This window comes from Ixodes scapularis, unplaced genomic scaffold, assembly GCF_016920785.2.
Source record: "Ixodes scapularis isolate PalLabHiFi unplaced genomic scaffold, ASM1692078v2 PGA_scaffold4__175_contigs__length_147842914, whole genome shotgun sequence".
Taxonomy (NCBI): Eukaryota; Metazoa; Arthropoda; class Arachnida; order Ixodida; family Ixodidae; genus Ixodes; species Ixodes scapularis.
This window is the reverse complement of record NW_024609879.1, coordinates 88,565,093-88,590,001: the sequence shown is the minus strand read 5'-3', so window position 1 is coordinate 88,590,001 and position 24,909 is coordinate 88,565,093. Positions and strand designations below refer to the sequence as shown.

The 24,909-nt window shown below is 46.3% G+C and overlaps 1 protein-coding gene across 1 annotated transcript in view; it reads left to right on the top strand.

Moving 5' to 3' along the window:
- Window positions 1-327: 327 nt before the first annotated feature.
- LOC8030511 (synaptotagmin-A) overlaps window positions 328-24,909 on the top strand; it is a 78,656-nt gene continuing 54,074 nt past the window's right edge. The window contains exon 1 of the mRNA XM_029976836.4: window positions 328-388. The gene's annotated coding sequence lies outside the window, so the exon portion shown is untranslated. The remainder of the gene's footprint in view (window positions 389-24,909) is intronic.

Genomic DNA, 24,909 nt, shown 5'->3' with positions numbered 1-24,909 from the left:
GGCATAGCCATGGAAGAGCCTCGGGTTCAGCGTTCAGGGGTGTGCAGCTCGGCAGCGAAAGTGGTGAAAGAGAGGGTCGCGGGGGGCTACCACCTCGGGTGCCGCGAAACCTATAGCGACGAAGCTGCGTACAAGGACTTGTCCTTTCAAGACCGTTCATTTAGGACGATACGTAATGTGTTCTTTTTTTAATGAATGACGCAATATGTTAATTACAATATCTGTTTTACGGGCCTAATATGCACCAGGTGCTCATTGTGCGCGGAATGCGGATTATGCGCAGGTGAAGACTATCTAATAAAAGCATTTTTTTTTTTTTTTCAGCCGATTTTGTCTTCTGCGGAGTCCGAACTACACCCCGGGTGCGGACTACAGCTCGGACAATACGGTAAGTATGCATGACGACGAAAAATATTCTTCGCTGCTTCACTGCCCTTTAGCTGAACGAAATGTTTCCTACAACAATAGTCAAAGGAATGTTCACACCGTAAGCGTAATGAGACAACCTCGACATTTAAGAAAAGAGCAACTGCCTTTTGAAGATGATAACTACACGATTTAATCGTGGTATGTGAAAAGGAGCCCCGAGCTTTTAGGGACGTCAGTGATTGGGGCAAAATTGGCATAGCTTCAACAGTGTCTTGCCGCCGTTAGAGAAACTATGTAGCGCAATAACACTGCTCGTTAAGTTCGGCAAAACGTAACGCGTTCCTGAAACGCGTCACCGTCTTACGAAAGTAACGAAATACCTTTCCAGCTACTTCCTAAATTTAGCTAACGGTACTTTTGCGTAAGTTTTGTGTTAATTTGGATTTCAATACTATTATTATTCTTTGGTAGCGATAGGAAGCGATATCAACTCTGACAAAACTGTTACACAGCGACTTCATAATGTTTTTTTTTTTTATCTTTTGCTTATTAGATTTCTAGAATTCAGCGAAGTCACGATGACGCGTTCGCCCTTTAAAGGTACAGAAAAGTTTACTAATTTGAATCAAACGTATGTAGTGACAAAACGTATTATGACAGACAATAACGTAAAATATTAACCAAATTACTCTACTCGTTGATTCTTTCGAAAGCTAACAAATACGTTAAAACGTTAAAAAACACTTAACGCGTTATTAGTAACGTAATTACTTGTAGTGTATTGCTTCCAACACTGGCGTCAACACATGTGAAGGCCTGCGCTGGAGCTTTGGTAAATATGTGCCGAAGCATAGTTTGCCCTATCACAAATGTCACTCAAATGCGGCGCAGGATGGAGTAGATAGCCTGCTCTTTTTATCAGAAATGCCACGACTAAATCATGTTGTCATCAAATACAAAAAGCAGTCGCTTTTCTTTTTTATTTTTTAATGTCGAGGGCGGCGCATGAGGTAGGAACGTTCTGTTAAGTGTCGCGAGACCTATTTAGATTCTGGACCGCAGGAAACTAGAAAGACTGGTCCGCCTAAACTTCGTGCATTTTTCACTCCGTATAAAAGCTTAAATGAGGAGGTGCGGACTGAGTGTTCGTTGTTTCTAAAAATGGCTTAAAATTTTATAGGTAGAACCTATTTTTTCGGTTGCACAGCTGGGTCGTCAGAAACAGCACAAAGGAGCAAACCGGTTGCGAAGAGGCTGTTTTCTGCTAGATTCTTATGGCATCTGGTTTTACATACGTTGGTCGAGCTAGGGCGTCGTGTAAATGATATCATTCTGGAAGACAAAGGGACGGTGCCGTCATATATGTAGTCGAACTCTGAATATGCACAACCTCCCGATGGATACGATAACTGTTCCCCTGAATATAAATGCGCGGACGAAAATATATTTTGTAAGAAAGGGGTCACCCTTGAGGAAAACAATAAAAGAGACAGTTCGCACAACGAGTGCTGGCAAAAGTATATAGACCAACTCAAGCCCCTGACGTGACGCCGCTGGGGTGGCGCTGCTGTCGTTACTGCGCATGCGCAAATGCTTCGCCTCGGACGAATCGTAAAGTCAAACGCGGGTTTGTTTATAAACAGTGTCTTGGTGAATATGGTGCCAACCGAATGGTGCTGATAAAGGAGGTGAGCCCCCCCTTTTTTTTTAAATCTGTTTGGGGAATTTATTTTTTTTTATCGGTGTACTGTACACTATTTTACAAAGACCGAGTTTTCGATGCAAGGACCATATTTCAAAGCAGGAACTTAACCCGTTATTTACATGATATACAAAAATGGCCTAAAACATTTATATTTAAGACAATCAATTTTAAAGAAATGAATTTAAAGAACACAGCTAAAATTATATATATATATATATATATATATATATATATATATATATATATATATATATATATTTGTGTATATATATATGTATATATATATATATATATATATATATATATATATATATATATATGTGTATATATATATATATCGTGATGTAAACTTGCAAGTAAGAGCTTTGTTTCCTGTGGGCAACACGACCAGTCAGAAGTCGGAAGACGTGGCTCCCTTCCGTGAAGTCTACGGATGGCTATGAAATGTCAGCAATATCTCCGCATACGATATGGCCTCAAGTAAAACAATCACCTATCGCCAAAGATGAGTGGCGACAGAAAAACACCTATCCATATTTTTCGCTAGAAAATCTGGGGAAACGCCGTTCTCGGTCGCCGCGAATTTAGAAGCGCCGTACTTTTTTTTTGTTGTTGTTGTCAACTATTTGTTTATTATTTCACTAGATGGCGCTGAAGTTTCGATCTTCGAAACTGTTGCCGGACTGCCAGATGAAAAAATAAATAAAAAAACGTGATAAAATTGGAACACCAAACGAGCCAAAGAACGTTTCACGTTAAAGTTAGAAGCATGAAAATTTGCAACGGGCGCCGAGTCACGCTACAGTGTGTTTGTTTCTTGAAACCTTTTTGAGTTGCGGCCACTGGTCGAAGCCGAGGCAACAAACAACAATTTTAAGCCACCAGCTCAAGGAATACAGGTCGCATAATATCTCACGGTTGAGTCAGGGACTCCGGTACGCGAGGTAGAAATCTGGCACTCTATGCGGCCTTGCTGCATACACACGCACTCGACTCTGTAACGTCACGCAACAGCGGTGGCGCTGTTGTCGGCACAGCGCATGCGCAGAAACCTCACTTCTTCCCGGATTTGGTTCCTGCACGCGCCCAGTGCCCACAGCCTCCCTGTGTGGGGACAAACGAGGACTCGTTTGTAACCACTGCGTTGGTATGTACATCGTGTCCGTTCGAAGCTTCGACACAATATACCGCGTCCTGGCGTTTCTTTCCGCCTTAGCCGAATGCCGGAAAGACGATAGCGCGTATCCGCGCGGGCTGTCGCCCTCTTCTCTTCCGCTTGTCGCTGGAACAACGGCGGCAAGAAAGATACCCCTCCGATGCTTAGGGAAACCATGGACATAGTGATCCTAACAATGAGGAGATAAAGTTCCTCCTCGTAATCTCTTTATTTCTTTTCATTTTGATTAGGGGACTTCGTTTACGCACGGCACGCATTGCACTCGAAAGCCGTGGTCACACACCAAATACATCGTACAAAAGACCGTCTGCGTCTGAGGCGTACATCTATGTACGAGCGCGGCGTGACCGCCAAGGACCGGTGCGCGATCCCTCGAGTGTGTCACGTGACATTCTTGAGGTTGCGCGGCGACGCGAGAGGCGCGCTTAGTTACGCGATGCGTTCAACAGCGCTGGATTGGTCGTGGGATGGCGGCCGGCCCCGTCGCAGCGTCCGCCGCCCCGAACGCTCCTGAAACATGGTTGCCACGCCACCAAAAACAAACAAACAAAAAAGGGACCAAAAGCGTCGCCGTGGTCACAGTTCGCGATTGGCCACACGCTCACTTCGACGTCTTTATTTATTTATTTTTTTTCTATCCGTAGAAATCAGCGCCCTTTCACAGTGTCGTCTGTGACGACGTTGGTTTCAGAATGGTATGACTCCGAGTTTTCACTGTTAAGTATCTGTTATACTCCGACGGTGAGTGTAGAGAATGCAGCGTAGCGCATGGAGAACGCGCGCCTTTCATTGGCCGGCGAGCAGGAAATTAACATCTGCGACCAATCAGCATTTGCGTGCACTGCGCTATGCCGCGTTTGCTACGCTCGGCGTCGGAGTGTAACATACGCACACCGTCGAAGTTGTAGCTCGCGAGTGACGATAAGTAGTGGAGATTATACAACTAATGACGTAACGCAAAGCCTTTTTTTATGTGCGTCACGGCGAGGCTAATTCTGGTCACGACGTCGCGAACAGAAACCACAATAGGGCGCCACGGCAACATCTCGGGAGCCTCAAGCAAGAGTGCGTTGAACTGCTCGCCTGGGGTTACGTGTTCATGGACGCCATGAAATTGCAAAACTTTGCTGTGGGTCTACGACGCTATACTAAAGTCCCTTGATACTTTTTTTTTACAAGTTACGACAACAAATTCAAATGACAAAGCATATTTCGCTGGAACAAAATGGCGGCATTCAATTCAAACCTCTACTGTGCGCCGCCATTCACTTCCTAAAACCTGCACCCCCACGCAGTCGGCGCTTCAAAGAATGTCGCGCTACTTGTAGGAAGCTCTTATCTAGTAACTTTACGCTATACGGGTGGTTTTTCAACGTAACTCCGGTAATAAACAGCCCTGGGGATGCTTGAATACTTCACGCGAAGAATAAAATAACACTTTTCTTTTGACACCATTTTTTTTTTTTTTTGAGGGGCTAGTTAAACGCAAGAAGGGATTTAATCCGCCCCATCTCTAACGCCCTCATTAAATTGCAAACGCTCTTTTCGTTGAGCACGCTCTTACTTGAGGCTCTCTCGGGAACACGCATCGCTCCGCGTCGTAGGAGGCCGCGCATGCGCAGTTTGATTCCTGTAGTCAGCTACAGCTTAGCGTGACTTTTCGTTCTTGGTGATCCGTTTATTAGCGTCTTGTCAGGTTGTACCTCAATCAGATTGTGTACGGGGCGATAATAAGAGGACAGGGACTCATCACGCCCCCCTTTACTAAAGCTGTTAGTGACGATAACTCCCTGAAAAGACGTCTTAGTACAGCATGCAAACTAACGTTTTTAAGTCACTTCAGACGAGCGTCAAAAATCGGTTTCTCAAAGTATTGCGCTGCAGTTTATTACGCAAGTGCGAACAGATAGTAAAGACTTACGATAAGAAAAAAGAAAAAAAAAAAAAAGCGAGTGTTTTGGGCAGTCTACGGCGCCACTTCGCAGACAATGCAGGCGTAGTGAGAACTGCTGCCGACAGATGGCGTACGCCGCAGGCGATCCTGCAAAACCTGCAAAAGAACCTCAATCGGTCGTCGCTCCCTCGACGCGGCGTACGCCATCTGTCGGCAGCAATTCTCACCACGCGTGCGTCGCCTGTGAAGTGGCGCCGTAGATTGCCCAAAACAGATTTCTCTTTTTGTTGTTTTGAATGAGATAAGTGCATTCCTCGGTATTTTCACTGTAAACTTCCACCACCTGCTTGCACCTCTGTAGTAAATAGCAGACTATAACGTTGTGAAACCGATTTTTGCGGGCCGTGTAAAGTGCCGTAAGAGCAAAATCGACACAACGCACAAACAACAAGGGGTACATAAGACAGCGCTTGTCTTGGGCACACAGTTCTACTTCCTCTTCGTTTTTTTGCGCGCTGTGTTCATCTTCTACCCCTGTTACACGGGCACACTTAACCGCGGTTAACTCAGCTTAACTGCTGTTTCGCGGCACCACAGATACCGCACTATACTCTCTGACAGCTATATCAGAAGAAGTGAAGAGCGCGCGCGCACTGCTTCGATAGATGCTCAAGATGCTCAAGTGCACGTTCGCCCATAGCTTTGACTGCATAGCCGCAGAATGTTGTCCGCAAGTATTGTGCGCTATCTGCGGCTTAGCGTAACTGCAGTTAAATGTGCCCGTGTAACAAGGGTATTACTGAGTATATCAACTAGTCCGCATCGCCGCCTTAAAAGCGTTAGTTTACGTACTGAAATAGAGCTAAAATATTATACTCAGCTAAAACTCGCTAAAAGGGAGCTTCTATATATTTAAGTAGTCTACTACGCCTCGCAATAATATCTAATTCGGTTCATAATAAGAACCAAGCTTTCTAATGGGAATCAAACGGAAGATTGTCCTTTTGGGAGTCGTTAGCAGGCTCCTTAAAACTGCGAGATCTCCTTGTTAGTGAGATTTAGCAGTGTCACTCAATCTTTCTAATCACGAACTCCAAAATGACCAATTAGGTAGTTTGAGAAGTTCTGCTCAAAACACTTTATCGTCCAACTACTACTTAAGCTTCCTGTGAAACGTATAAGCCCCTAAACAAAACACACGCACAAAAAAAAGCTGTCGAAGTGCACGAACTTAGTCCAGTTCCAATTAGGTTTATGTCAGCAATATTTAGAAACATTGTTGGAATTGAAGGTCGCACGGATTACCGGTATCCAAAGGAGCCTGCGTGGGATGAAAACTTTCTTTAAAACTACGGGCCTATTTCTGCGCATTTTTTCGAAAGTATTTGAAAGAATCATTTATAACTGTCTTTATAAGTTGTTTTCAGAAGCACCATATAATAAATAAATCCCAGTACGAATTTGTGCGTCTTTCAGAAAGCGTAAAATACTGCGCGTGCCTTCTATCGTTCTGCAGTTTGTTGATTTAGTGTTTTTCGATGATGCTGAGCAATTTTTTAATTGAAATCATGCCCTTAAACACAATACTAAAAAGTTAATTAGGCAAAAATAATTAACGATCTAGTTATCCCCGACTTTAATAATTTTCCTAAATAGGCCCCTGGTTTAGGACCAAGACATCACAAGCTGTTTTTTGCTGCGGAGCGTAGTTTTTGCAATCTCGAATTTGTCCACCTTTCGTGAAACACCCTGTATATATACAGTGTTTTTCTTTTTAAGCTTAACAGATTTGTTTAAAAAAAGCCGTGAAAGTTACGCTTATGCCGCTTTTGGATAAGTGTAACTTCCACGGCTTTTTTTAAACAAATCTGTCAAGCTTAAAACAAAACAAAAAAAAAACTGTATATAAACAGGGTGTTTCACGAAAGGTGGAGAAATTCGAGATTGCAAAAACTACGCGTCGCAACAAAAAACCTGCTTGTGTCGTTTTGGTCCTTGGCCAGAGGCCTATTTAGGGAAACTATTAAAGTCGGGGATAATTAGATCGTTAAATATTTTTGCGTGATTAACTTTTTAATATTGCGTTCAGTGGCGTGGTTTCAATTAGAAAATTGCTCAGCATCATTGAGAAACACAAAATCAACAAACTGCAGAACGATAGAAGGCACGCGCAGCGTACGGCTTTCTGAAACACCGCACAAATTCGACGGGTTTTTAAGTTTCGGTTTGCCATCGGAGCGCTCCTCGGCCCCGACGGCACCGCTCCCCGTGGAAAAATAGTGCAACCGGCCTCTGCTGCGCTGTCATCGCGTGACGCAGCAGACGCTGGTTTACGAAAATAAGATCCTGGCTACGGCACTGCCATCCGTATACGCTGCCGACCCCCCAATCGTTGTAGCGAGACGTTCCGGTTGCGCGCTCGTATCGTTCCTACCCGTAACGTCCTAACAGCACTTATTTGACCATTCGCTCAATCAATGAATCAATGTTTAGTCACAAATCTTAAATACATACAAATAAAGGTCCTCACGTAAGCCCGTCTGGATTGTGCGTAAACAGTGTCGCGACAGCTTCGTCGATGGTATGCGTAAAAAACATGTTGGAAGATTGGAGTCATCGCATTCTCAAGCCAGCACGTGCCGTCCGAATTGGCAGTGAGCCATTATTCTTATTTCCGTAGATGAGAGCCCCCTTTCGCCTACCCCCATCGCCATTGGGACGATTTTTTTCTTCTCAAGAGGTTGCGATGTAACCCTTCAAATTAATAAATCTGTCCGCGCAACAGCATAATCGATTCCTTTCAAATGTAAAGGCAGTAAAACTTCCCGTTGCATTACCAACGAGAGGAAGAGTGCGCGGGCAGAGCTCTAAGGCCGGCTCGCACGTGCAGTGGAGCTCAGATACAGCGCTGTTCACGTGTCGTCAGTGAGTTAGTGAGTGAGTGAAAAAACGTATTTACAATCACGATCTCTTCAATATTTATATATATATACATATCGTCTTGCAACAGTTTTGACGGTGTGATACAAATATGGTGAACGCTCCTGCCAGCACGCGCTCAGTCATAGCCTCTATATACTGACGAAGCCTGGCAGATCGCCACGAGAAGTGGCCGCCGAAATGGAAACGGTGGAGCGGCAGACAACGGATGAGAGGAGACCCTATTGAAAATTCTCATTTGTATGACAAATTTATGCGTCCAATAAACGCATATGAATCATACAAGATATATAAGAACCATATAAGAACTGTACAAGAACTATATGAGATATATGAGGACGTACCAACGCCATATAAGTGACTTGTGAGAAGTTTCTTATAGTTTTCTTATATGGTTCTTATATATCTTATATAGTTTTTATATGGTTCTTATATGTTCTTATGACTCATATGTGTTTGTACACATATAAACACATATGTATGACTCATATGTGTTTATTGGACACAATAAATTTCTCATACAAATGATTTTTTCACTAGAGGACTCACGTGATAGGCGCCCTGCTGCGGCGAGACGCCGAAACACACTTCTCCCGAGCGAACAGCGTGTTTCGGGTCCTCGCCGCTGCAAAAGCTGTGCGCTGACGTCCAGGTTCCCCGAGAAACGGCTCTTTGGTGCTTTGTATTACAATATCCTCGCACTCCAAATCTGCGACCGGGCCACTCTATGGCTCCGTCGTCGAACTGCCAGGCTTTGTGAGTATAGAGGAGGCTATGACTTAAGGCAAAGTCAGCGCTGAGCTTAGCGCTGCGACGTACGCGTGAACAAGCCTTTAATCTAGGCTCAAACACGCGCTCCCGTATACTTTGACCCAGAAAGTTCGTCCACGCGTGTAGTGACGTTTTTGGACGCTCGTGTCGCCAATACGTGCCAAAGTCAATGCGAACTATCAAGGGACTTCAGTCCTGCTTGCTGAGTTCACGTTTATCTTCAATACGACCGATTTCGAGCGTGTAAAATAAACGGCGTTCTGTGAATCTATAAAATGCGCGAAAGAAAGCGTCGTAAACTGGAAGCCTTGTGCGAACAGCGCTTGCTTGCGCTCCCGAGAATTCTTTCGAAATCGAAGAATGTCGCAAGTGGTGGCGACGGTGATCGACCCTAATCTCCGGTGAAGGTTACTATTGTGGTGCCGTCGCTTACGTCAGTCTGCACGCAGTCTCAAAACGCTTTCTTCGTGCCAGTTTAAGCTTGCTATATATATAATGACTTACCTGTATTTCTATTCATGTTGTTACCCAGTATCAATGCGGAGAGCAAGTCGTCTGCTTCTTTACGCAGGTGTCGCGGTGATGACAGAACGACGCCGAGCTGTCATTAGCTTTGATTGATAGAATAGCAGCTAGGTAGACTTTAATGCTAGGTGCTACAGAGCCGTTTATACTGAGAGAGTTTGGCCTTCTTAAGGAGATTTTGGCAGTCTGACAACCACAGCAGCGTAGTCTGACAACCGGGGGATGACTACTTCCGTCCGCCATATTGTGGATCTGACTCATAGGAACTCTACGCGATTTCACAGGAATGAACAAGACAAAGAAGTAACGCCATATTGTGTTATCGCGAAATCCGCTGGTTCTAGCGGCCAACAAGCTCCGCCCATCGGCCAAACTCTCTCAGTATAAACGGCTCTGGGTGCTAGAGATCGGCGTTCTGACATCATCAGAACCCCTGTGCAAGGCGCAGACGAACTTGCGATTCGCATCTACCGATGTCACGAGGACGTTTGGGTGCGCCACCGCTCTTGCAATGGATAGAGGGAGGAACCTTATTCCTTTTGAACATGCCACAACCTCTCTGGAGCTCTGCACGTGCAGAGCACGGTCTGGAACTGCTATCTGCCTATTGTGAACTAATGTTATGGCGACCTCACGCATGCGCCAAACGCTTGGTGAGATAAAACAAAATAAATAAATAAACCTTTCGTTGCGGGGCGCGCAACGAAATTAAGTTATGAGGACGACTCCAGCTAACGGATGGATGGATGGAGACGGCTGAACCCTTTTAATCAGGTGGTGGCTTGCGCCACCTAGCCAGAGCTTCTAACCTCGCCAATTAACTAATATCCGATTAAACTCGGAATTACTGAGGCATCGCAAAGGCCCCGAATGGCTGCTAAGCAGCATTCGTTTAAAATTCTCCCCAACCAAAAGGTACAATACACAAAAAGTAAGGGCGCAAACGAGCTGGTGTACATTGCACATGGTTGAAAAAACCCATAGAAGGGAAGATGGGTTGTTCTTTTTTTTTTTTTTTTTTTTTGTATATGTGTTATTGGGCTTGGGGTTACCAGTGTGTTTGGCGGTCGGGAAACGAGGGGTCAAAGATAAGAGAAGTGCGTGACGCAGAGTCTGTTGTCCTTGTTGTTTAGTCAGAGGTTACGGTGGTGGAAAGTGGCGTTCTTTGGGGTTCTTACCCTCTCCCCCTTTTTTTCTTTTGTAATAAAAATTTCAGCTGTGTTAGAGACTTTTTAGTGTTGTGTCGTTTACCCGCAGTCTCGGGGTTTTTTCAACCATGTGCAACTTTCAACCATGCGCAACCATCACACAATACGTGTGATGGTTGCGCCTCTTCGCACTGCGAACGCTGCTGGTGATGATGATGTGTGTGGCTATCCCCTTTGGATCGGGTGGTCAGATTGGTGTGTACCTACTGGGTTCAATCCGAAAACAAACTAACGCGCCATCTAGCGGAGGAGAGGAGAAGTATTTATCGGGTGCATTGTTGCACAAAGTAACGAAATTATGAAAAGCTTGCTTTCTTGCGTAAAATATAAAGCAGCTATTTTGAATATATTTTTTTTTGCCCAATATTTGAAATTATTGCGGGGAAGTCGGGCTACACGGTCCATAAATCGAACTTCATCGAACTTTGCTAAAAGGTCGACGGTTTTCCGAACCCATCAAACCACACGCTTGACACAAGCTCGCAATACTCTTACCCTTACCCCATTTCACAACTCCCCGGCCTTTTTGAGGTGTGGTGCTCTTGGTAGCCAGACTGGTGCGTTGTTGTTGTTGAAAAACTTTATTGAGTTGAAAGATTTAGGAAAGGGAAGGGGAGAAAGGGGAAGAAAAAGGAGAGAGTGGTTGTGTGCCCCTATTCCGGGGCTCCAAGTGCGGAGTGAACTCGGAGTGCTCGGGCCACGAGCAGCCTCTGCTCGCTAGCCGTCGCGTACTTGAGTCCCGCTTCCCACTCCTCGAGTTTGGGCTCCTCGACTGGAGCCAGTCCTGGGAGGTTCTTGCATGCCCAGACAACGTGATAAACGCCCACCCAGGGCTCACCACAGAAGGGACAGTCCGCCGTGGCGTACCGCTCTGGGTACCACAGATGTAGCTGGATCGGTGTGACGAACGTGTCCGTCTGAAGTCGTCTCCACGTGAACTCTTCTTCTTTGCTGAGACCTTTCTATCAAATGTCTTCCTACACATATCAGGGGCGAAGCTCCTTAGGCGCTAGCCATGTCCGTATGTCATTCCGCCGTCGGGTCACGAGCACGGGAGCACGTGCTCCCGTGCTCGTGTAGGAAAAAAAAAAAAAAAAAAAAAAAACCCGCATCTCTGCGTGGTGAATGATGTTGATTGCGGCGAAGCTCTGGTGGTGCTTGTCTGCGTAGACGCTGAGCCGCAGTAGTGCCACTAAATAAGCTACGCTTCAGAGTAACGACACTTGGCCATATTGTGGCTTAAAATCATGGTTGTCAGTTATCTGAAGCTTTATCTGAAATCACAGGAAATGCTTTTCCGCCCTCCACAAATGTTTAAACCGTTCGCGACAGAGCAAAGCAGTATTACATGACCTTTCTAACACCGAATCTAATGCTGAGGAAGTCGCACTTTTGAATCATGACGATCGGCCGTTGCGTCTGTTCTGCATACGAGCCAAAATGGCGGCGCCCACAACAATGTCGGGGAACGGAGTGCCGATACTCTAAGCGCAGCTTATTTAGTGGCTCTAAGCCGCAGCATGCCGAGCCTTTCGTTCGTTTTCATCCATGTCAGAAAGAGAATGTGTGGTATGGAACGGTGGTTATATAGGGAGTATTCACTGGCGGCCATATCCGTGTGCGCTGCTGCTCAGCGCGTGCTGACGGCGATCTTCCGCAGTCCTTTTGGAGCGTGCGTTTAGCACCATCAAGGTTGGCGGTTTTAGCACGCTATTAATGTGAGCTCGTTCTGAGCATGCGCTCTAAACATCGCCCACAAATATGGCGTCCAGTGAATACCTCCTATACGCATTAGAGCATTTGACCGCAGCGTGACATGGATGAAAACGAACGAAAGGCTCGGCATGCTGCGGCTCAGCGTCTACGCAGACAAGCACCACCAGAGCTGCGCCCCAATCAACATCATTCACCACGTGGAGATGCGGTTGTTTTTTGTTTTTTTTTGTAAGAGAATCTTTCTTTCTTTTTAATGCGCAGTGCGTTGCAAGCACGTATTTAATTCAACAGTTTGGCTCATGAGCGCTGTGTTGTGGTGGTCATAAGCTTGTTCTTTCTCGTGTTTGTTTTTCGCGTGGCATCACATGATTTAATGCGTCCGCCGTTTGAAAACATGCGAGACCATTTTGTGCAAGTTAATTGCTTATTTATATAGCAGTCAGGATATATACGTGTTTTGGTCTATCCAGGGTCGCTGATAATATGTTGTTTTGTTCTCGCTCGACAGGTGTCCGAGCTTAAATACCTTGTTTTTTTCGTAGTCAAACAAGGGAGAGGTTAAATCGAAACGTAGAACCATGTTACACTGCTGAGTGTATGTTTTTCGAGTGCTATCCAGTTCTTTATATATATATATATATAAAAGTTGGGCTCTGTGTATGCTAACGGGTGACTTGTCTCCCAGCTGTTGTTGAGTAACGGCCTGGGTCGCTAAACTCGCGGAACAAAACATTCTTTGCTGTACAAGAATAACGATAATAATCTCTGGAGAAGAGGAACAAAGGGGACAAAGAACAAACACAAACCCCCAAATACAACTAATAAACTGGTGCGCGACTTTTTTTTTTTTTTTTTTTTTAGTGGGTATGTGTATTTGTGTGTGTGCGCGCACGTCAAGACACCTGGTTGTGTTATCAGGTTTTCGTAACAACGTTTCGTGACGCCGTACAGTTAGAGATCACGCCCGTAAAGGTGCTTTAAAGGGGCGTTTGCAACAATATTCGATTGGACTGTTTTTCGCTTTGCATGAGCATACTGGCACTATACTCTTTTTCACCCTATGAATAATGTACCGCAGGAAAGGCTACAAGCGCGAGCTCCTTGCTCTAGCGCATATCTCGGCGGCACAAGCTCTCGTGCATTAAGGGCAGCTGCCAACGCTACGAGCTCGCGCTTCTAGCCTTCGCCGCGGTATAACATAAGGTGAAACCAAGTATAGTGGAACCCAAGTATACTCGTACGCAATGCCACTGACCGAGAACCCCCTTTATTGCGGTGTAATTTCGAGAATAAAAGCGAGCGTTTCCTTTCCATCTCTCCTTCTTAAAACTTGACGGCGTAGTTTGGAGGTCGCAGTGTCCCGCGGTGACGATAAGGTCCCTCAGAGACGACCTTCGAATGGTGCTCATAAATTAGACCCGAGCATTGCGTGAGCACTTGATCTGGGCTCGCGATGATCAATAGTTCGACAAGCATTCGGGTTGTGGCTCCTGCCCAATCGCTTCAATGACGGAAATAGCCGGACCCTAGCGAAGTCTGGAACTCAGCGCGTGTCCTGTAGTTTGCCAACCCCAGCAACCCCAGCGCGTGGCCACGATAGGCATTGGCGGCATACAATCGGCTCCAGATCACGTGGCCACCCGTTCTGGCTTCCAGTTGAAAAGGAGAACGCTGCTTGTTTTCCCAAATACTTTACTAGGGGGATAATAGGACCACACTCCTCATCTGCATTATACAATACGACGGCCGCGCCGAACCCTCCCTTGGTGGAGTGGCTTATTTGGGGACGCCTCCCCCTCTCTCGCCACCAAAGCACGTGACCAGGCGACGCCTCGGAACGCGGTGCGGTTGTCGGGGTCCCGGAGGCAAAGACGAATGCGAAGCAGCGCGCACGCAGCCAAATAAATCACGCCGGGAGATGGCGTTGATAACCCACCAATTGAGGGGTTGAGGGGGGAAAAACCTTGACGCCGCGAAACGTCTAACCTTACAAAGTGCGCAAATTATGCCCGATCTGAGCTAAGCCGTTGTACTATCGGTGAGTGTGTTGTATTTATTTCGTTTTCCTTTCATTTTTTCTTTTTTGAATATTTTTGCGCAAGGAGGAAAACTAGCGCGGGTTTCATAGGGTATTCACGTCAGGGGCTCATTTTAAGTGGTATTTACGCAAAGTACAAAAAATTGTTGCTCCGCCCCTTTAAAATTATTTATTTCATCCGGTTATGAAGCCTTGTTAAGCCGGCCTTGTTATGCAGTTTCGTGTCTGCGAGCGCACGGTGGATATCGCGCCGCTGCAAGATCTGTCGCTGAAGTCACTTCGGGGGCCTTAAACTCGTGAAGCACAAAGTTGGAGCCGAAACTTTGCGGAGCGCGCTGATTGGACGTCGGCGGAAAAAGCGCGAAGTCATCGCCGTGATGAGCCAATCGGTGCGCTCAGTCAACTTCGGCCCCGACTTTGTGTTTGGCAAGTTGAGAGGCCCTGGACGAAACCTTCTTCGGCCTTCTGCTTTTCAATTTCGGTTTCTCGGGTCTTGAATTCACCACCGAATAGTACAAAGGAAACTTCATTTATTTTTAAATCGCCATATTGACAACAGGTTACTAATTTCTTCAAGAAGAGTGCCAGCTAAGACAAAAAAAAATTTCTTTCTTTCTTGGAGATGGAGACTATATGGCTAAGTTCACAGTGCCGTCTGGGTCATACGAAGTATAACAAAAAAATTATAATAATAATAAAAAAGCGTTGTTGGTAACTTCTGCATGATACAAAGCGTGATTATCGATCCACATAGTACGCACTTAAAACACCCAATCGAACACAAATGCACAATCGTGGTTGTTCGCATTCCTGTAGAGTTTTCGTAAGGAGTTCTTGTCGCTCACAGTTATTTAATTTTCGCGGTATAAGTTTCGACGAGGAAGTCGCGAAAGAAGGAGCACCTTTGTTGTGATTGCAATATGCTGTTATCGCCGCTCTTTTTTTCTTTTTTTTTTGTAAGGCCTCCACTTTATTTCTAGGTTCAAATGCATCGTTCGTCGCATGACACATCCCTGGGGTCAATGCCCCCAACAAAGAAAATGGTTGTATTCGCAACACGCGGTACATGCGTTGCCACGTGTTTCGTCGAAAAGTCGGAAGGCCGGTGCCTTCTCGGTGGTCGTGTTCGCGGTATTTGTGCCCCACGTGTTCCCTGCGTTTCGTCTTTTTCAAAGTTCCGCCTTGCAGAGGCGTAGCCGGGTGGTCTTCACCTCCCTTTCATTTATTATCCCTTAAAGGCCCCGCCAGGGGCATTACATAAGGGGGGGGGGGGGGGGGGGAGGGGGGGGGGGGGCAAGACAAAGAAGCACACAAGTAGAACTTCTATACGATAAAAACAAAAATGAAAACATAGAAACAAGATGTGGCTGAGCACTGGCCATCTCCCCGAAATGCAGCCAAGCCTATTCATAAATTAGAATTAGGGTTCCGTGTTTTCGGTAAATACTGGTAAACCCTGGAAATGAGCCCCCAATACGTGTTGTTGTCTTTCCCCTTAAATTTTGGGATGCCTGATATGTTTTCGTATATTCCTTAACCTCCATGGAACGTATACCCTTTTATTCCGTAACCTCCAGGGAATATTCCCGTATATTTCCTAAGCTTCAGGGAATAGACCCGTATATATTCCCCAACCTCCTGGGAATATGCGTGTATATTCTCTAACCTCTAGGGAATGTGCCCGTATATTCGCTGGAGGTGAGGAAATTTCATGCCCGTGCCATAATGTGTTCAACTTTAGCCCCGATAAACTTTAGTTTTTTGTCTGACACCAAAACAAAATGGATACCGAAAAACACTGAATTTACTAAAAAAAATAAACCCCGAATTAAAAAAAAAAAAAAAATTAACCCCGAAAAACACATTCCCGAATTCGAAGAAAAAAATAGCCCCGAAAAAAACAGATCCTAATTATAATATGCACATGCATGACGCCTCTTTCCCCAACCCTGCTTTCCAAATGCATAACTATCTTTGCCATCAACTCCCCCCCCCCCCCCCCCCCCCCCCACACACACACACACACATACACAAAAAAAATGGTTATGGCCTTTGCTTTGTTTACTTCCTTGAACTTGTCGCATGATCACGGTAGCACCACCGTGCTTGAAGGGTGCCGCCATCTTGAATTGTCGTCACTTCCAGTATGGGCGAAAACATTGTTTTGCCGTCGCCACGCCAATAGAATGCATTTAGAAGAAAAGAGTCACAGATTCTCGTTTTCTCTCTCCCCTATTGTTTTACTACTTCCACGTTGAAACGTTTTAATATTTTTTCGTCGCCCATTCCGGATATGCCTACTTGGCGGTCGGGGGCGAGAGTAAGCATTTAGCGCTCTCAGAGCGACTTCTCCACACATCCGGGAAGTTCAGCAGGTTCGACCGTTCGACTGGGTAAAACGAGAGAGAGGGCACGTGCCCGACTCCACTACAGCAGACGACAAACCCGAAGGTCGCCGTTCACCACTTTGGGCTGTACCGGCGGGCTGTACTGAATATCGAAATCTCGCTCGTGGCTGTCGTTATGTGGTTCGCGTTCTTTAAATATGTATGGCTACTCCAAGATCAGCCTTTAGCGCTCTGTTGTTTCATTTCAGTAAATGATCAACTAACGTATATTTGTTTCGTTACTTCTATAGCAGTGGAGTCAGCCGGCAACTCAACCACTACGTCTATTGCACCAGGAGAGCACGTTTTTATTTATTATTGCAGACTTCCACTCATGGTCGCTAAAGGCCTACACCAGTACGAACTTCGTATAGTGAAATAGCTACAGCAACCAGATTTACTTTTCGCCGGAGTGACCGTCCACTCTGAAACAGTTTTTTTCCATTTTTCTTTGTTCGTACGCAGGTAACATTGCAATTAGACTTGGTTAGCCTTTTCTACCGAGCAGAGCTTACACGATAACTTGCAAATCAAAATACAGAATCAGAATCAGAATCAGTTTATTTTTGTCACAGCGCTTTTACACACATGTGACAAGGGGGGCCAGGAAAAAAAGCTGCAAGTTTGCAGCTTGACGGGTTCCTGCCCCCCAAAAAACACAGGGCAGAGCGGCACTGTCATCAAAAACACACACAAAAAAAAACACACACAAAAAACGCGCATCTGCGCTTGAAATTTCCAAAATGACGCGATTTCAAACAGAGTTTGCACGCCAGCCGGATGTTAGGAACAGCCCACGAAACAGGGAACAGCCCCTGTTCCAGCGCGCCGACGTTCGCGCGCTGGAACAGGCTCTCGTAAGTCATATAGTCCTACTTAAATCAGCTGCCCAAACTCCCATTCGCTTACTTCTCTTGGAGACGAGCAAAGACGTCGGTCTGCGGATCGCACTGTCCGCACCTCGATTTCCGCTGCGACATCTGGTAAATCTCGGTAATATTATTAATCCTGCCTCATTATAATAACGTATGAAAAAATCTATGACTAATAAAAAAGCAATATTTTTTTAACAGGTTTTGAGCTCGAAATTGGACTGGAGCAAACTTTATTTGTGTCTGCAGTTGGAACACGTGTTTCGGAAAGTTTCCCGAACGACGGCCAAACCTCAAGTGTTTCGAATAGGTTCGGGTAGTTTCGGAGTTGTGTTGAGTATTGGCGAAGCCACAGGCACGCGATCAGCGCATGCTTTTGTTTCCGTCCTTGCTTTTAAAGCCTGCTTTACACATTTTCACTGGTTACGTCCACAGTAGCCAAAACGACAGCAACGAGCGGGACAGCCGTGATCCCCGCTTCACGACGGTATACCTCTTGCGTATAGTCGCGTCGCTATAGCCAAGATTTGTGCGCGGCGAACACGCTTGTCCCGTCGACTTTGTCGTTGACGTATACTGTTTCGGTTGCTCTGAACGCAAGCAACCCAACTGTCTGAAGTTTGAACCATGGCTTGACAGTTCTAAAGACAAGTTACGAGAAGCAGTTGACAGATGCCGTCGACAGCGAGAAGGCGACGCATCGGGTCCTGCCTCGCGCGCGACAGATTCCTCGCTGTTGCCGCGCACGTCAACAACCACGCGCTCTCCGACTCACGGGCGCCAGCACGTGAGGCGCGAAGAAATGGGTCTGGTCGTGGAGAGCGCGCCGACGGCGTTGCGAAACGGCGTTCTTGCGGTTTACGGTCGCGCTTTACGTAAATGGGGCTCTTAGCAACGCATTGTCTGCTCGCGCTTGCGCCGTTCAATCTTGCATAACTTACTGGCGCGATACCATTGGGCTGGCTGTCTCCACAACGTGGACACGGGACATTTGACATGCTTTTCGTGACGGCCGGATTGGTCGTGTTGGAGTACAGGTAAGAATTTGGACGCTATCAAGACAGGGTCACACTGGCTATACATCATACAGCAGACAGTGTGTGGACACTGTCGGCAGACATGTTCTAAGCAGGGTTGGGCAGAATTACTCTGAAAAGTATTTGGGATTACAAATATCAAGATATATGGCAAATACGGCTAAAATACCGATCCTAAAATACACTTATAAAAAATGTATCGCGATACGTATCGGAACGATGTTTGAAAAGTAGAGTAAAAGTATTGTAAGTACAAATAACAGGAATACATTTTGGTGGGGCTGAAATACCGACAACCAAACACATTGATATAAAAAATATCCTTAGTGTGGATGTTTTGGTGAACCCCTTAGAAGATAAAAAGAACAAAAAAGAAACATTCTCTAGAATGCGAGATTGTGTTTTTTTAAACCAGCAAGCGACTTCTCGCTGCATGTTGGAGCCTGAATCGAGCTCGAATCAAGTTTACCGAAGAATAGACCCTTTTTCGGAATTCAGTGCCATCTGGTGGTTTAAATAGCAGTTTACCTTTTACCGTACTCATGGCGGTAATCGACCTGCAGTCTGAAGTATTTTGCCGGGCACCATCGCTTTCGCTAGTCAACAACAGGTGTGAATGTGTGTGTTTACCTTACAATTTTTGCTGGATCTCTCAATTCCGATGGTGACATATATGCAACCGGTAAGGGGGAACACCGACCCACATTGACGCCGTGATAAAATGTTATACATCAAGCGGCTGCAAAATCAATTACGTGACGCCAACAGTTCGACATGCACCCGAGATAGAAAGGAAGGCTTAGGCAGCTCTTGTACTCAATTCTGGCGTCGCATCGTGTACTAACGTCCTCGCATCATCCGCTTCGGGGCAACTTCTATTATCAGTAACCACAAGGTCGCTGTTAGTACGACACATATACCATGATAGGGCATAGCCTCCTCTATACTGACAAACCCTGGCAGATCGTCACGTGGCGCGGCCGGCGTGAAAGTGAAAAGGTAGAGCGGCAGAACAAGAGTCATGTAACGGGCGCCCCGCTGCGGCGAGACGCCGAAACACACTTGTCCCGAGCGATGGAATGTCCGCTCGTGCTTCTCGGGTTCCTCGGTCTACCGCTTCTTTTCTCGTCGGGTTTGAAAACCGAGTTTCGGGTCCTTGCCGCTGCAAAAGCTGCGCGCTGAATACCAGACTCCCCGAGAAACGCTCTGCGCTACCAGATCCTCGCACTCCGAATCTGCGACCGGGCACTCTATGGCTCCGTCCTCGAACTGCCAGGCTTCGTGACTATAAAGGAGGCTAAGGATAGGGATCAAAGTTGCCAAACTGAATTTTGGAAAGGGTCTTTTGACATCTTGTATTTCGGGAAGTATACGGAAAGCGAGCGATTTTTTCACCGTGGCTCGAGTGCGGTTTTATTCCGGCATCTCTTATCTTTTTCTGAGACGAAACCCCAGGGACATCTAAATCAGTTTTGTGTCTTCCCAAATAACCTTGAGAAGTCACTATGATTATATCCAATCCGCAGATGCCTCTTTCAGCGGTGACCTTATGGCGTCACCGTGGAATCAAGTTCAAGGAACCCGTATCCCTTTATCTGTTAGTTCGGCGCGTTGACAAAGCCTTCAACTTTTGAAACCGAATAGAACAATCGACCATCTGAAGATTAGGAGAAGATTTGTTAACTTTTCGCACAATAAAGAAGGAAGTCATGTGCGGTCGAAGGCACAAAACGTTACTGACGAAACGTGGTCTCGAACCTCTGTGTGGAGAAGGTCAATAATCCGTTTAAAATCGCAACAAAATACATCGGCCGTAACAGTAGCGCGATACCAAGAGTACACACGAAAATGTATTTTGATCCAGAAGTACAAAATACAGTTGAAAAATTTTATAGATGAACGAAAATCTAAATACAAAAGGTATTTCTGAAATACCATCGCGATACTGCCCAACCCTGGTTCTAACCATACACACGCTTCAGGCAAGGGGGTTTTAAAGATGACTCAGGCGCGCCCGCCGATTCTTCATGTCTGAAGTGAACAGCCTGTCTTTTGTATTGTGTTGTCTGTGTGTGTATGTGTTGAGACAGTGGGAAGTTACTCAACCCCAGTGGGCGTCGGTCGTTTCTGCTGGGATTTAGAGTTTGCAAGACCAGTTCTAGCTCGAGGTCTTTTGCGTGCATCGGGCAGTAGTGGGGCTCAACCGCACGCGGCCTGTCACGCGTTTTTAAAAGCGCCGGTATCTCAATTTTAGGAATTGCTATCGAGTGTACGTGTGGCATGTACACTCGATAGCAGTTTCTAAAATTAAGCCAGAGCGTAGACAGCCGAGAGCGTAGACACCACGCCTTTCACGTCGAACAGAATTGCGCAGAAACTTACTACGCATTATTTTGTTTCATTGATCGAGAACGACCTCCAGCATGGGGCTATAGCGTCATCTCGGAAAATGTCAATGTCCACGTAGTGAGAACATCGTATATATATTTTCTTTCTCTTTTCATTAGGTTTACTGTATACCGACCAAATAATGCCCCAACAACTAAGACATCAAATTATATTTGCTGGCAGGCGTCGACCCATGCGTACGCGTGGGTCCCGCTTGCACCTATACCAAGCACGTTGGACGAAAATGTCATTTTAACGATCACGTGTGTGCCGTGGATGCACTCTTATTCTTAGATTGAATGCAAGCGGGCGAATGGCCTTTACGGCTTCGCTTGGTTCTCGAAATTTCTGCCGGCGCTATCTTGACGAATGTCAATGCCCTCGACGACAGAGCGGGCACAGTGTAAGGACTTGCGGGTGACCCAAACGATTTTTGTTTTGTGTTTTGTTTCCCGAGCTTTGTTCGGTGCAGCCATGACGACAAATGTGCGGGCACACCTCGATGCATGTTCAAGCATGTTCACACGAGAGAAACACACTTAGAACAATGTCTGCCGACTGTCCGTGGAAGCAGGTGCGTCGTTCGATATTTCGCACAAGGGAGGAGCTATGCGAAGCGCAGGTTCGTCTGCTTCCTTTGCAGGTGACGTCTGCTTCCCTATGTGGTGACGTCAGAAGGACGCAGAGCTCTGATTGGTTTTGAATGAAGGATACCGGATAGACCCCAAGGCAGCTTACTTTGAGGTCTACCCACTATCCTTCAATCAGAGCCAATCAGAACTCGGCATCCTTCTGACGTCAGCACAACTCTTGCTCAAGAAGCAGACGATTTGCCATTGGCATGCTGCCCAGAACGCGTTCTGCAGCAGCCAAAGCTGGCAGCGCGCAGAGGCCAATTATTGAAATCGGCAATAAACAGTCGGAATATGTACAAAGAAGCGGATCGCACGTGGGGTTCGTTCCATCGCTGCTGTATTCGCATTAGTAATTTTTTTTTTCTTCCCACACTTTCCGTTCGGCGTGTCGAGGCATCTCTTTGTGCAGAAGGCTGGGTATTCTCTGACCGCTGCGCGCAGATGCTAGCGAGAAAACGTCACAACCCGCCTTCCAGCCAATCTCGCAACTGATGGCCCACGACAACGGCTCCTCTTTTTTTTTCTCTCTCTTTTCTTTCGCGGGGGTTGCAGTTGTTAGTAGCGTTCGTGTGGAGGGCAGCGGCCCGTCTGCTATAAATACGAGGGGCAAACAGTGGAAATGAGTTGTTGCGCTGTTGCTTTTTTTTCTTTCGCGCAGTATACGCGGCAAGAGGACGATTGGACGGACGAAAGAAAGAAATGGTTTTGTTTGCGTTCAATCGCAGTTTGTGTGAGTGCTCCGAGAGACCGGAAGTTTGCTTTCGCTCTGCTCGACGGATATTGTTTCGTGAGAGCGGAAATTTGACTGCTGCTTCGTGGCGGGTAAATGCACTTTCGTGCCGAGAATGTGAGTTTCTTTATGTCAGTTCATACTGTCTATTTTCTTATTTTTCTAATATGAGTGGATTTTGCGCAGTGCTAACGGTAACGCAGTACTATACTCCGTTTCACCTTATGTTGTACCGCAGCGAAGGCTAGAAGCGCGAGCTCATTGCGTTGGCAGCTGCCCTTGGTGTACGAGAGCTTGTTTCGCCGAGATGTGCCCTAAAGCAAGGACCTCGCGTTTGTAGCCTTTCCTGCGGTACAACACAAGGTGAAACAGAGTCTAGTAACGGCATTATTGGTACCGCTTTACTTTTTTTCTCGGTAAGGTAGTAATGTACTGGTTACGTTTGAAACAGTAACAGTCACTTACTAGATAACAGAAAGAAAAAAAAAGACAGACGACTACCCGTCAGTCTTTCGTCTTCTCTATGTTTTATTCTTTCCGTTATCTGCTATACTTTCCAACAGGCTCGTTAGGAATATAGCGTGCTTACGTTACTTATTTCAAATACCGAGTAACGTCGTTAGGTTGCTCGTTACATATTCCTTCCACGACTAAAAAACGTTAGCTTCAATTTTTTTTTAACTTTTTATAGGCGTCAAGTCATAGGATTTCTCGCACACATCCCACATACCTTGAAAATGTAGACACATTTTGAAGTTCTGTTTTGACTTTTGATGACGAAACCGGAAAAAAGTTTTAATTTACAAATAAAAAATGCAAATGTAACGTGATTTACTTTTTTTTATCGAAAACGGTAAAGAATAACGTTTTTTTTTTTTTTTTTAACGTAACATAGGTCTGTAACGCGTTCCTTTAATTTGCAAGTAACGTATTTCGTAACAGTTTTCGGTAACGCCTACAACATCAGCTCTGCGACACTTACATATACCAAACAAGGTATTTGAAGTCTCGCTGGTGTGAAGGCCGCTGTCTATTTGGTAAGATAGATAGATGGATGGATACGGCGGAACAGTTTATGGTGAATTCCGCTCGCAGATCTCGAGCGCTCCAAAAGCGCTCCATTTGGAGCGCGCATATTCCGCTCGCAGATCTGACTCAAGTTCGTCATCTTCCGCTCGTAGATCTCTGGCAGCGCCCGCTCCACGGAGCGCCCCAAACTCCGCCGAACTTGCTCTGCGGGATTTCACGGATCTCTCCGGAAACTGACAGAGCGGCCCACGTGACTTCCGTCTAAATCGGCGGTGCGCATGCGCGGCGAGGTTGGAGAGATCGGCGTGTGGATCGACGGGCCGGTCGGGTCGTGGAGTTGGATCTGTTCGGGTGCGTCGGTTGTTTACTCTGGATTGTGACGGCTCCAACGCTTCTACCTCGCGTAGATCAGGGATAAAAAGCCGGGAATGTGGAGCGTGGCAGATCGTAAGCGCTGACGTCTGTGATCGTGAGAGGAAGAACGAGAAAAGAACGACAGAAAAGCCGGAGGCAGACGCAAGGTTAGGCCTATTCATTCTGCAGCCAGTGATTGTTTACCTTTTTACACTGCATTCCGTCGGCGTTTTCCCGTGAAATAAAGCAAGAAGTGGTTAGGCAACGACCGCGCAAGTGATGGTTTGTTTCCTCTGTGTTTATTAAAGTCGTACTACAAATCTGAACTCCACGCTGGCAATCGCTGTCCGTGCCCCGCCGCTTCGAGGCGGCCGAAAGGTATGTGACGGTGCCGAACGCGGACGTCTTCGTTATTTGTGACATGGGCGCCGCGGTACGTATAATTTCGCCCGGCCTGTGTCGCGTGTTACTTCTGCAGCTAAGCAGTGACAGTTGTCACTGGTCGTCGGAAAGATCAGCCGGCTGAGGCGTTGGTGGGCTGGTCAAGTTCAAGCAGCGGCCATTTTGTACGGCGGTGGGAGAAGGGGTGGGGGGGGGGGGGGGGGGGGGGGAGGTCGCTCCAAAAATGCAAGTTTATCTTCCCCTCGTCGATTCGGAGCGGGTCCCACGGAGCGGAATTTTGCCTCCCTCGCGGATTTTGGAAAGCGCTCCAGATCTACGAGTGGAATTCACCATTAATCGCGCCGCTCCTATACGCTATCTAAACCAAGCTTCTAATGTCAACAATAAACTAATCTCGAATGTAAAAAAAAAAAAATATGTGTTGTTTCTTAAATGTATATTTCCAAATTCAAAATTAATGGAGCATGATAAAGAATCCGACAGGCGCGCGACGATAGAATATTGAACAAAGAGGGCTTAGATTAAACGGTGGGTTCACCTCAAACCATGGGGAACGTTTGCAATTTAATGGCGGAGTCGTCCTGTGGAGATCGGTCTCAAGGGGCGCGTAAGCGCTGCGTTTTTGCGCGGTGAGTAGTTTGCAGACGACTGCAAACGGACGTTTGCAGATGATCACCGCTTTCGGCACCTCCCCACGGCTCGTATGGCGAATGCAGCCCTTGAACCACACGA